Consider the following 12,504-nt stretch of genomic DNA (forward strand, 5'->3'; position numbering starts at 1 on the left):
CAGGCCTGTGAAGGAGGATCTGCCGTGGGACACCTCTAAGCACACCTCTTTCATTACGTCCAGTTGAAAGTAAATATGTGTTAGTGAGTTTGGGGGGAGAGGGATGCAAGAACTGAGATGGCAGAAAGAATGGACCAGGTATTTACCCCTCAAAACCATGGACCAGATGAGGGTCGACTCAGCTCCAGCTGTTGGAAGTTTTGTCCAGGACCTGCTGGGAGAAGTCAGCTGTGTCCCAAAGCAATGGTGTTTTCCAGCCCCAGAGAAAGGGTATTGGCTAAAGCAGAGGTCCCCATCCACCCGCTTCTCCCCAATCCCTTCTCTGTCCCACTCTTTCAGATCCAGGGGACAGAGTTCCCTTTCTCACCGTCCATTCTAATTTTCCCTCTCTCTCCTCCCCTCATGCCCTGACAAGTCTCTCCTCCTCTTCCTTCCTTCAGCAGGTTGGCCTTGAGAACAATAGTCCTGGACTATTAACCTGCAGTTGACCTCCTGCCCTCCAGTCAACCATTCTCAGCCTTGTTCCCCAGAGGAACCCAGAACACTCTCATAACCTGCTGTAATGTGGAAGTACCATTTCAGTAATGACAGCCTTCTGTTGATCTAAATCGGGTCAGCACACTGTGGCCCATGGGTCAAATCTGGCCCACCATTTTGTAGGTAAAACTTTATTGAAACATAGCCACACCATTCATTTACATAGTGTCTATGGCTATATTCATGCTTCAAGGACAGAGTAGAGCAGTCAGGACAGAGACTGCATGGTCTGCATAAAGCCTAAAATACTTACTCTCTGGCTTTTTACAGAAAAAATGTGCCAGCTTCTGACCTAGAATATCCCCTGCCTAGTCTGAGACTTGTTTGAATAAGGTCCCCGGATTGTTTCTGCTGTGTTCAAGTGGTTAGTGGGTGTTTTCTTCAGAAGTTGCTTGAGCCTTTGAAAGACATTAGTGAATGCCATACAACAGAAAGCTGGTGACAAAAGGAGACACAATTGCCTTGTTGATCCCACAAAACAGCACAACACCCCAGAGTGATGAGGATATTCCTGCTCTGGGAGAGAGCTAGCAAGGAGCCCTTATCTGCCGGTTGAAGCAGGGCGAGAATTCCCCAGGAAAAAGCCCTTCAGTTTTCTTACCACTCCTCTCAGTGAGAGCTTCTTGCTGCCACAGGGACAGAAACCAAAGAGGTGTAATGGAAGCTAAACGGTCATCCATTAGCATAAGCCTATGTGATATTTGTCTAAAGGGACGCATATCAAATGGTAAAACTCGAGATTCCCACAGCCCTTTGATGACCAAGCCTAGTAGGTAGAGTTCATGGCTTCCACTTAATTCCTATTCCTTTCATCTCACAGTAAAAGCACTTGAGCCATAAAAAGTCAACCCCTCCACCCACAGATGATTGGCCATTTATTGTTTGAGTTATTTTAATTTTTGGCTTGATAATAATAATGATATAATCGCTACTGTGATTCTCCCATATATGGGGCTTACTCTGCCAGGAATTATGTGCTCTATGTCATGCATGGCAACTTGACTGACTCAAAATAGTGCCAGATCCCACACATTGCTTTTTCACGTCAAGGCCCCACACCATAGTGACTGTCCCCATGGTTTTCTGGATGCTGTCCTGTATCTGGTAACAGAACACAGGTCAGCTGGAGCTCCTATTCGTCCCACTCTGGAAGCATCTCTGGGGCAATGTCATGTTCAGATGTCTCAGGGGGCCCCTCCCAATGCTGTTTTGAGGCACTTCATAACTGAAAACAGGCCTTCATCATCATTGCTCTGGAAGTTGCCTCTGAACTGCTACACCACTCTGCTTATTCAATTCTAATAATGTCATGGTCACCAAGCCGTTCTTGGGGCTCCACTCTCTTTCCCATCCTTGACCCTGATGGGGTCAAGGATGCCATTGATGATGAATCCCAGGATGCCATTCCTTTATTTGTTTATTGAAATAACAGTGCTGAGTATCTCCTATACGGACAGAGTGGACAAACAAGTCCTGACTTCAGAGGGGCCTGCAGGCTTGGTGGGAGAGGGACAAAAACACATAACACAATCATGGAGCTACGGAAACTTGGACTTGGAAGTGATGTCTCAGGAAGACTTCTCAGAGGGATGACATAGAGAAGCACTTTAAAGGATGAGTAGAAGCCAGACAAAGGTATCTAGGATAGGGCTGGAGTTCTAGGCAGGAGGAACAACATACACGTTGACCCAGAGGCATAGGGACAAGTTAGAGACTTGAAAAAAGTATATCTTTGTCTTAACTTATGGGGTCTAAAGATGTACCCAAGGCTCCAGACCCTATCAGAAACCTATCATTACAGGTGACATCTTCCCCCATGGGAGCCCAGACCAGACCCTACCTGGGAAAACAGATTCCTGGTGGTGTGCCACTGTGGAACTGTCTTTCCTCCTCTAAAGCCTCTGACGTGGGCTGTGCGTTCATCCAACCCTGACATGGGTTGGTCCTTGCATTAACTGAGGGATATTTTTCTGCACCACTCTGATGAATTTCATTATCTTTAGTTAAGGAAACAAGTCTCAAAATGTCTTTTTGTCACTTTTCTAGAAGCTCCATGGCCTCTAGGCCAATTAGACCACAGCCCCACTGTGCTGAACAGGAATGAGCCGGATCCCTCAGCATCATATCTGGAACCCTTGGTAACATTCACTAGACTCTCCCAGACCCTACGCTCTTCTTACACAATCATGATTAACAACTGGTTGAAAATTGTGACTTTTACTTGTCCCCTACATAGCGTTCACTTGAGAGAGGCATAAAGAAGATTGAGACCTCTGTCCCAGTTCTCAGAAAGAAAAAACATCTAAAATAGTTAATCTGGGGTTTGTGCTTGGCTTTATGGTTTTCATGAGGTTTGTTCAACTGATGCCAGCAACATCTGGAACTGGGAGTGTATCTGGTCACATTGCAATAAAAGGAGGCTCCCTTGGCTGGGTTTCCCTGCAGGAAGAGGCCCCGGAGGCAGAGCAGTAGAGAGGATGCGAGGGTATTAGAGGCAGTGGGAGTGGGCAGGGCATGTGGGTTTTGCCTAAGGAGGGAGCAGCCATTCCTCTTGGTAGAGGCAGGACCCAGCAAGTAGAGAATCACCACCTGAAAGCAGTTACTTTGCACTGTTCTGGGTCTTAACCGGCCAGTTCCTTTCCTCCTTCATCCTCCCCAGCCCTTTCCTTCTAGGCTCTTGGAGCTCTTCTGCCCTGAATCAGGCTGCTAACTTTTAACTCTAAATCTATTCCCCCAACCTTCTCTCATCAAAATATGTCTACCACTATGTACCCCCCCCCCCCGGAAAAAGGAAAATAGGAAGGAAGGAAACAAGGAAGGAAGGAAGGAAGGAAGAAAGAGAAAGAAAGAAAGAAAAGAAAGAAAGAAAGAAAGAAAGGAAGGAAGGAAGAAAGAAAGAAAGAAAGAAAGAAAGAAAGAAAGGAAGGAAGGAAGAAAGAAAGGAAGAAAGAAAGAAAGAAAGAAAGAAAGAAGAAGGAAGGAAGGAAGGAAGGAAGGAAGAAAGAAAGAAAGAAAGAAAGAAAAGAAAGGAAGGAAGGTAGGTAGGTAGAAAGAAAGAAAGAAAGAAAGGAAGGAAAGGAGGGAGGGAGGAAAGAAAGACCCCAGTGTGCCAAGCAACACAGGCAGGAAATGTCAAAGTGAAATCAGTTTTAAGACAATAGGGCAAGGGTGACTTCTTTTCCTGCCATAAAAATTCCTTTACAGTTATTGTGATCATATTTTGTTAATAAAAGTAATATTTTTTTATTTCTTGCTCTTTCTCTCCAGATTTTTAAGACCACTATATTGCCAATCTCTGACAAATTAGGTTAGGGTTATGTGCTAATTGCTTAAAGCTTGCTACTCCTAGAAGCAATTGTACCTTTAGTCAACTGATAGTCAAATAATGTTTTCTAGTATCATTTCAGTAGCATGGTTGAGGGGTTTTGGTAGGTATAGAATCCCTGAACCTTAACAGCTGGTAAAGATCTTGATGGCCATGTACTAAAACCTTCCTTCCAGTGGTTGAATTCTCCCTAAAACATCCAGAACTGCTTGATCACTTCCAGTTATGGGAACGCACTTCTGTGAGAGGAAGCTATTCAGCCTTTGGATGGTTTTGTTAGAAAGTTCTCTCTCTTTCTTGCTCTCTCCCCCCCGCCCCCCGCCTTTGAAAGAAAATCTGCCTTCCTGAAGATTCCTTTTACCAAACCAAGTTAGATTTTTCTGGAGCCTAAATAAGTCTAATCCCTTTCCTTAACATGATAGTAGGTTAAATATTTAAAGGTAGTCATCACTGCCCAAGGCTTTTCCTTTAGAAAGGAAAAAATCCTAACATCCTAAAATCCCTTCAACCCTTTCCGGTGTGAGTCATACGCAGTCAACCTGCCCTCCATGGTATTCTTTCTAGTTGGTCAATGTCCCTCTTAAAATATGATGCCCAAAATTGGGCCCAAACTCCAGATGCATTCTAACCATTAGCAAAATAGAATGTGAGTCTTACAGCTCTTTTGGCAGCCCTAGCAGACCATTTCCTCATGTTGAACTTGGAGTAACTACCTCTTGTCTCTGCCTCTCCCCATCTTTTTTCAGACAATGGCTGCTAATTCAGCTCTTCCTCAAAACCATGTTTTTCCAAGTACATTTTCAACGTAACTTGAGAGCTTTGTTTTGAATCTACATTCATTCTATCTTGTCCAGGTCTTTCTCAGTCTTGGTTCTGGCACTCAGTACATTAGCTCTCCCTCCACATTTCAGGGTTGCATAAAAAGACAAGTGGGCCTGAGACAGAGCTCACTTGTACTTCCACTCAGACTGATACTGACCAATATCCTTTGGATTGTTCAATCAGCAACATATCCCCAACATTCTACTGCTTTTAACCCATACATCTCTATCTTGTCTGCAAGAACAGACAAGATATCAAAAGCCTTACTAAGGTCATGTTACACTATGTTCATGCCTACCCTAATCATGCTGCAAGTTCGATTGGCCAATAACAACAGGAAATTACATTTGTCAGTAATCCATGAAGCTCCTGGTGAGCACATGATTCTTTTCTAAATGCCGACGTATCATCTTTTGGAAATTTGTGACAGAAATCAATAATAAGTTGGTTGCAATTATTTTTTAAAATCTACCTTTCCTAGCTTCTAGAAATTCAGGATGTTTATTTGTTTTGTTTTGTTTGCGGTACGCGGACCTCTCACTGTTGTGGCCTCTCCCGTTGTGGAGCACAGGCTCCGGAAGCACAGGCTCAGCGGCCATGGCTCACGGGCCCAGCCTCTCCACGGCATGTGGGATCTTCCCAGACCGGGGCACGAACCCGTGTCCCCTGCATCGTCAGGCTCTCAACCACTGCGCCACCAGGGAAGCCCCAGGATGTTTATTTAACTATAAATAAATAATTTACTCTCATGTCTCCCATACATGATTTTCCTAAAGATTTTTAACAACCACATCTACCAAATTCTTTTAACATTCTAGGACAGAAATTTAGCTCATTTAAATTGACTAGATACTTTCTCTTTAGTTCCTAACCCGTCTCAGCCTTTCATTTCCTTATTCATTTTTTAAATGTTCCCCTCTATTATGTTTAATAAAATACTTGGTACATTCAATAGAATTTTTATCAAAAATGTGCAAACTATAAACAAATATATACATACATAATAATGTATAGTAATATAATGAAAGCCCACCAACCAGTATAAAATCCAGAACTCTTTAATAACATATAGTGCCTGTTTGCTCTTCCCATTTCATCCTTCTACCTTCTCCTTCTCCCCACTTAGATAAAGGACTACTCTGAATTTTATATTATTCTCTTTTTAAAAATAATGGTTTTGTCATTAATATAAATATGCTTAAACTATATATTATCTATTTTTATTTGACTTTGGGTTTTCTGAACATAGTATTATACTTAACGTAATCTTCTGGGACTGCTTTTTTTTAATTCAAATTATATTTCAAAAATTCATCCATATTGTGACAGATAGCTACAGTTCACTTATATTCACTGTTATATATAATATTTAATTGTTAAAATATTTTATCTATGCTTCTGTTACAGGACAAGTGGTGGTTTATAAAACATATCTGCAAATTCTTTGATACTCCTCCTCTCAAAAGGTAATTCTCCTTCTCTTGCATAGGGGCTGACTTTAGTAACTTGTCTTTGATGAATATATTTAATGAACGTGGCAAACATGATACTGTATGATTTCTGCAGCTAGGTGAAATGTTGCTTATTATATAATTTTCTCTCTTCCTTTCCTTCGTCTCTCCTCCTACCCCTCTCTCCCTCCCCCTTCTCTCTCTCCCTTTCTCCCTCTATTTTTCTCTCTCTTTCTCTCCTTCACTTCCTCCCCCCTACTTAGAACCAAGCTACAATGTTATGAGGAAGCCAAACTATCACTGGAAAATGGAGTGAAAATAGGTGAAATGGAGCAGCACTAAATGAGGTCCCAGCAAACAGCCAGCATCAACCTCCAGACGTGTAAGTGTGCCTTCAAATGATTCCAGCTCCTAGTCTTCCAGCTGCCCTAGCTGACTCTTGGTGAGAGAGACTAAGCCCTCCTAAAATTTCAGGCTCATGTTGTTGTCATTTTAAGTGACTAACCTTTGAGGCTGTTTGTTACACAGCAAAGGATAACTGCAACAAGACACTTGAATGGTTGTCAGGTTTTTGCTCTTACACATTGTGTCCCTATGAATGTTCTTATACTTGTTTCCTAGTGCACAAAAGCAAGAATGCAATTGCTAAACCACAGGATAAATAGATGTTCAGCTAATAAGAAGAGTCAAATTATTTTTCAAAGTAGTTGTATCATTCTCCACTATCACAGTGTGTGGTTTGTGTTTTCACTTTGTTTTACATTTTTTACTATCTTTTGATGAAAAGAAAATTTTAATCTTAATGTAATCTTTTCTTTTATGGTTATTGCATTTTGTCTTGCTTAAGACTTTCTTACCCCAAGTTCAGAAAGACATTCACCATATTTTATTTGCATTTTTAAAGCCTTTCAGATTTCATTTTGTTATACATCTAGAATTGACTTTAAATATGGAGTGGGTTGAGGATCCAATATAACTTTTTCTTTTATATGAATAATCTACTTTCCCAGTACATTTGTTGAATGGTCCTTCCTTCCCCCACTGCTTTGAGATGCTGCCTATATCATGTATCAAAGTTCCATGTATGTGTAAGCTTATTCTATTTTTATCTAGTAATCAGTTTATCCGTTTGCCTATTCCTATAACTTTATAATAAGTCTTGGTAACTGGTAGGGCAAAGATCCCAACATATTCTTTTACTTTCTCATTCCTTTGCTCTTAAGTATACATTTTTAGAATAAGTTTGTTGCATTCCAAACCACTTGGAAGTGTGATTGAAACTGCATGGAATCAGTCAATTAACTTGGAGATAGTGATACTTGACATATTTATGATACTGAATTCTTTTCATAGAGAAAGATAATTTCTCCATTTATTTGTCTCCTTTCTTCTAATAAAAACTTTTAAATTTCTACAGATGTCTTGCACATTTTTTATTAAATTTATTCTTAAATACTTCACTTTTTATTGCTATTACAAATGATTTCCTTTTTAAATTGGTTTTGATTCTTGCTGGCATAAAAATACAAGTTTATCTTTTTTCTTGCTCATTTAGCCAGTCACCTTGCCAAATTCTATTATTATTACTAATTCTATTGTTTGAGACCTTCAGTATAGACAAACATATATCTGGAAATATCAGTTTTGTTTCTTTTTTCCTCCTATTCCTATGCCTCTAGTTGCTTTTGTTGTCTTACCATGTTGGCTAGAATTTCCAGTACTATGTTGAATAGAAGTCTTAATGGTGGGCATCTTTGTATTCTTTTGAATTTTAAAGATAGTGCTTTTAGGGCTTCCCTGGTGGCGCAGTGGTTGAGGGTCTGCCTGCCGATGCAGGGGACACGGATTTGTGCCCCCGTCCGGGAGGATCCCACATGCCACCGGGCGGCTGGGCCCGTGAGCCGTGGCCGCTGAGCCTGCGTGTCCGGAGCCTGTGCTCTGCAACAGGAGAGGCCACAGCAGTGAGAGGCCTGCGTACCGCAAAAAAAAAAAAAAAAAAAAAAAGATAGTGCTTTTAAATTTTCTTACTAAGAATGATGCTTGATGTAAACCTTTGGTAGGGAGTCTATATCAGAGGGAGAATGTTGTCTTTTATCCATGTAATTTACAAAAATTTTGTGATGAAATAGTGTGGAATTCTATAAAATCTCTTTTAAAAAGAGGCTATTGAGGCATAATTTACATAAAACAAAAGTCACCTTTTAGGGTGTATAGTCAATGAACTTGAACAAATATATGGAATCGTTAACCTTTACTACCATCAGCATGTAGATCTTTTCTGTCACCATAAAATTCTCTCACGTCCTTTGTGGTCAACCGCCTGTATTCTCTTTTTAAAATGCAGATGAATTTAACTTTATTTAATATTTTTGTGGGTAAATTCATGAGTGGTTTTCTCCTATTATTTTACTTCTTTTACTGTCGTTGTCTGGTTTTGGTGTTAAGATTATTCTTGCCTCTTAGGATTTATTGGGGGAATGTTCCCTTGTCTTCTTTGTAGAAAGGCTTCTATAAGATTGGAATGATCTATCCCTTGAAGATTTGGTAGAATTCACTTGTACAGCTAGTCTTTATTATTGAAAGAGTTTTAAATATTGCTTCAATTTATTCTATAAGGATAGGACCATTAAGACTTTCTATTTCTTCCAGAGTCAGTTTTCAGTTCTAGAAATGTGTCCATTTTGTCTATGTTTTCAAATTTATTGGCATAAATTTCATAGTATCTTTTCCTTTTAGTCATTACCACATGTAATATTGTTTAATTGTGCATTTCATTTTTCTTCCTTATCAGTATTAATAGAGGTTTAAGAATTTTATTAGCCTTTTCAAAGATTTAATTTTTGACTTTCTTGATGTGCTCTATTGTATCCTTGTTTCCTATTTCATTGATTTATACTCTTCATTATCTCTTTTTTTTCTTTGTGTTTATTCCCTTGTTCTTTTCCATTTTCTTAAGCTCATTATATTTCAGGCCTGCCTCTCCTGATCTCCCTGGCCTCAGGGGCACTGATCCTGTCTGGCTTCCACTTCTCCTCCCTCCTCAGTCCCCCCATGTCCTACCGGTTCACTACGGGTTCCTCCCATTTCCTTGGGCTTCAGAGTCCCCCACCAGCGGCTGGCAGACACCCTACTTGTGGGGAGATGCTAACTCAGCGTCTTCCCACACTGCCATCTTCAATAAGATGTTTTATGTAAGACTCATGGTAACTACAAAGCAAAAGCCTATAGTAGATATACAAAAGATAATTAGTAAGGAGTCATAGTATACCACTACAGAATATCATTGAATTACAAAGAATGACATCAAGAGAGGAAGAAATGATCTCCAAAACACCCAGAAAATAATTAAATGGCAACAGTAAGTGCTTATGCACCAATAATTACTTTAATATAAATGGGTTAAATTCTCTAATCAAAAGACTTAAAGTAGCTGAATAGATTAAAACATGACCCAACTATAGGTTACTTACTAGAGATTCACTTCACCTTTAAGAATACATATACTGAATGTGAAGAAATAGGAAAAGATTTCATGCAAATAGAAACCAAAGGTGAGCAAGGGTAGCTATACTTATATCAGACAAAATAGACTTTAACTCAAAAGCTATAACAAGAGACAAAGTCATTATGTGATGATAAAGGGATCAATACATCAAGAGAATATAACAATTGTAAATATTTATGTATCCAATATCAGAACACCTAAATATATTCAACAATTACTAACAGATTTGAAGGGGAAAACAGGCAACTGTACAATAATTGTAGGGGACCAATATCCTACTTTCAACAATGAATAAATCATCCAGACAGAGTCAATTAAGAAACATTGGACTTAAACTATTACATTTTAAATCAAAGGGACCTAACAGTATATATTTAGAACATCCCATCCAACAGCACTAGAATACATATTTTCCAGTGCACTGAATATTCTTCAGGATAGATCAGATGTTGGGTCACAATGCAAGTCAACAAATTTAAGAAGATTGAAAGCACATGAAGCATCTTTTCTGACCACAATGGAATGAAACTAGAAATCAATAACAAGAGGAAAACTGGAATATTCACAAATACATGGAATTAAACAACATGCTCCAGCACAACCAATGACTTAAAGAAATTAAAAGGGAAATCAAAAATATCATGAGAAAAATGAAAATTTAAACACAATATACCAAAACTTATAGGACACAGCAAAAGCAGTTCTAAGAGGCAAGTTTATTTATAACAATAAATGGTTTCATTGCTTGAGCAAATTAACACATCCCCTGTTACCTGATATGCAGCTTAGATCTAGCAAATGCCTTTTTCTCCATACCTGTCCATAAGGCCCACCAGAAGCAGGTTACTTTCAGCTGGCAAGGCCAGCAATACACCTTCACAGTGCCACCTTGAGGTATATCAACTCTTCAGCCCTATGTCGTAGTTTAATTCACAGGGATCTTGATTACCTTTCCCTTCTACAAGATATCACACTGGTCCAATATATAGATGACATTTTACTATTGGACCTAAAGAGCAAGGAGTAGCAACTACTCTAGATTTATTGGTAAGAGATTTGCGTGTCAGAGTGTGGGAAATAAATCTGACTAAAATTTAGGGGTGTTCTACTTCAGTGAAACTTCTAGGCATTTGGTGGTGTGGGGCATTTTGAGATATACCTTCTAAAGTAAAGGATAAGTTGTTGCAGCCAGTCCCATCTACAACCCAGAAAGAGGGATGATGCTTAGTGGGCCTCTTTTGGGGGCAACATATTCCTCACTTGGGTGTGTTGCTTTGGTCCATTTACCACATGACTTGAAAAGCTGCTAGTTTTGAGCGGGGCTCAGAAGCACAGAAGGCGCAGCTGGCTTGATAGAACAATGAAATGGCCTTCTGAAGACTCAGTTATAGTGCCAGATAGATGGCAATACCTGGCAAGGCTGGGGCAAAGTTCTCCAGTAGGCTGAATAGGCTGTGAATCTGTCCAATATCTGGTGCTCTTTTTCAGCCAGAGCTCATAGGTCCATGAATCGAGGGGATAAATGGGAATGCAACCCTTTTTATTACTCCTAGTGACTCAATAACCAAATTTTTGCTTCCTGTTCCTGCAGTTTTATGCTTTGCTGGCCTAAAGGTCTTAGTTCCAGGGGAAGGAATGTTTGCGTCAGGAGACACAACAATGATTCCATTGAAGTGAAAGTTGACTACCACTGGGTACTTTGGGTTCTTCTTGACACTGAGTCAACAAAGGGAGATATGGTGTTGGCTGGGATGATTGATCCTGAATACAAAGGGGAAATTGAACTACTATTCTACAAGGGAGGTAAGGAATAGTATAACTAGAATATAGAAAATTCCGTAGGACATCTCTTAGTATTACCATACCCTGTGATTAAAGTCAATGGATAACTACATCCCAATCCAAGCAGGACTACTAATGGCCCAGACCCTTCAGGAATGAAAGTTTGGGTCACCTCACCAGGTAAAGAACCAGCTGAAGTGCTTACTGAAGGCACAGGGAATACAGAATGGGTAGTGGAAGGAGGTAGTAATAAATGCCAGTGACAACCATGGGACCAGTAACAGAAATGAGGATTAAAATTGTCATAAGTGTTTCCTCCTTATTTTGTTATGAATATATTTGTGCATGTTGTTTGTGTATGTATGTGTGTGTGTGTGTGTGTGTGTGTGTGTGTATGCATAATATAGATGTATCAACCTGCCACCAGGTAGTTGGCTGATCATAATTCTAGAAGCAAATATCTCTTAGACGACTTTTTTACTGTTTCAAGTCCATTATTTACTGCATTTTCTTAAGGAATGGATGAAAACAATGAAGGAGTTGATCTGTCATGTTTGCTCTGTGACAATGCTGACTGAATATGTTGCAGATTTGGGTTATGCAGGCATTTGTGTGTCCCACAGCACAATGTACTAATTATTTTTCCATCCCCAATTGAGGTTCTCTCAAGTCACCACAACAGCTGTTGTGTCAGCTCTTCTGTGGTCCCTGTAGCACCCCAGGCTCTTTCCTCCCAGCTGATACCGTCAGCATCTACTTTAGATTCAAAGGACAATGTTCCCTTCATTTCTCTCCCAATCTGCTCTCCTGTCTGCTAGGAAGATGTGTTCTTTCTTGTCTCCAGTGCTAACTCCCCTTGTGCTCTCGATCTCAGCCATTCCTGTTTTCTCCTGCTCGCTTAGTTTTCCCTTTTTCAACCTCTCTAACGCTTTCTTCCCTCCATTTCACAAACATTGTTATATGGTCTTAATCCTATAACCATCCAATTTTCACCCAGTCTGTTACCTCCCTTGACCCTTCACATGTAGAAATAGAAGTGACTTTTCATTTTTATTAGACTTTGGGTGATGACACTTCTTGAT

General features: G+C 39.9%; 1 long non-coding RNA gene across 1 annotated transcript in view; it reads left to right on the top strand.

Annotated features, from left to right (window-relative positions):
• Positions 1-7,510, top strand: part of LOC141279400 (uncharacterized) — a 41,566-nt gene extending 34,056 nt beyond the window's left edge. Inside the window, exons 2-3 of the long non-coding RNA XR_012333569.1 lie at positions 6,092-6,150; positions 6,399-7,510. This is a non-coding gene — a long non-coding RNA (uncharacterized lncRNA). The remainder of the gene's footprint in view (positions 1-6,091; positions 6,151-6,398) is intronic.
• The last annotated feature ends 4,994 nt before the right edge of the window (positions 7,511-12,504 follow it).

Source organism: Tursiops truncatus, chromosome 1, assembly GCF_011762595.2.
Source record: "Tursiops truncatus isolate mTurTru1 chromosome 1, mTurTru1.mat.Y, whole genome shotgun sequence".
Taxonomy (NCBI): Eukaryota; Metazoa; Chordata; class Mammalia; order Artiodactyla; family Delphinidae; genus Tursiops; species Tursiops truncatus.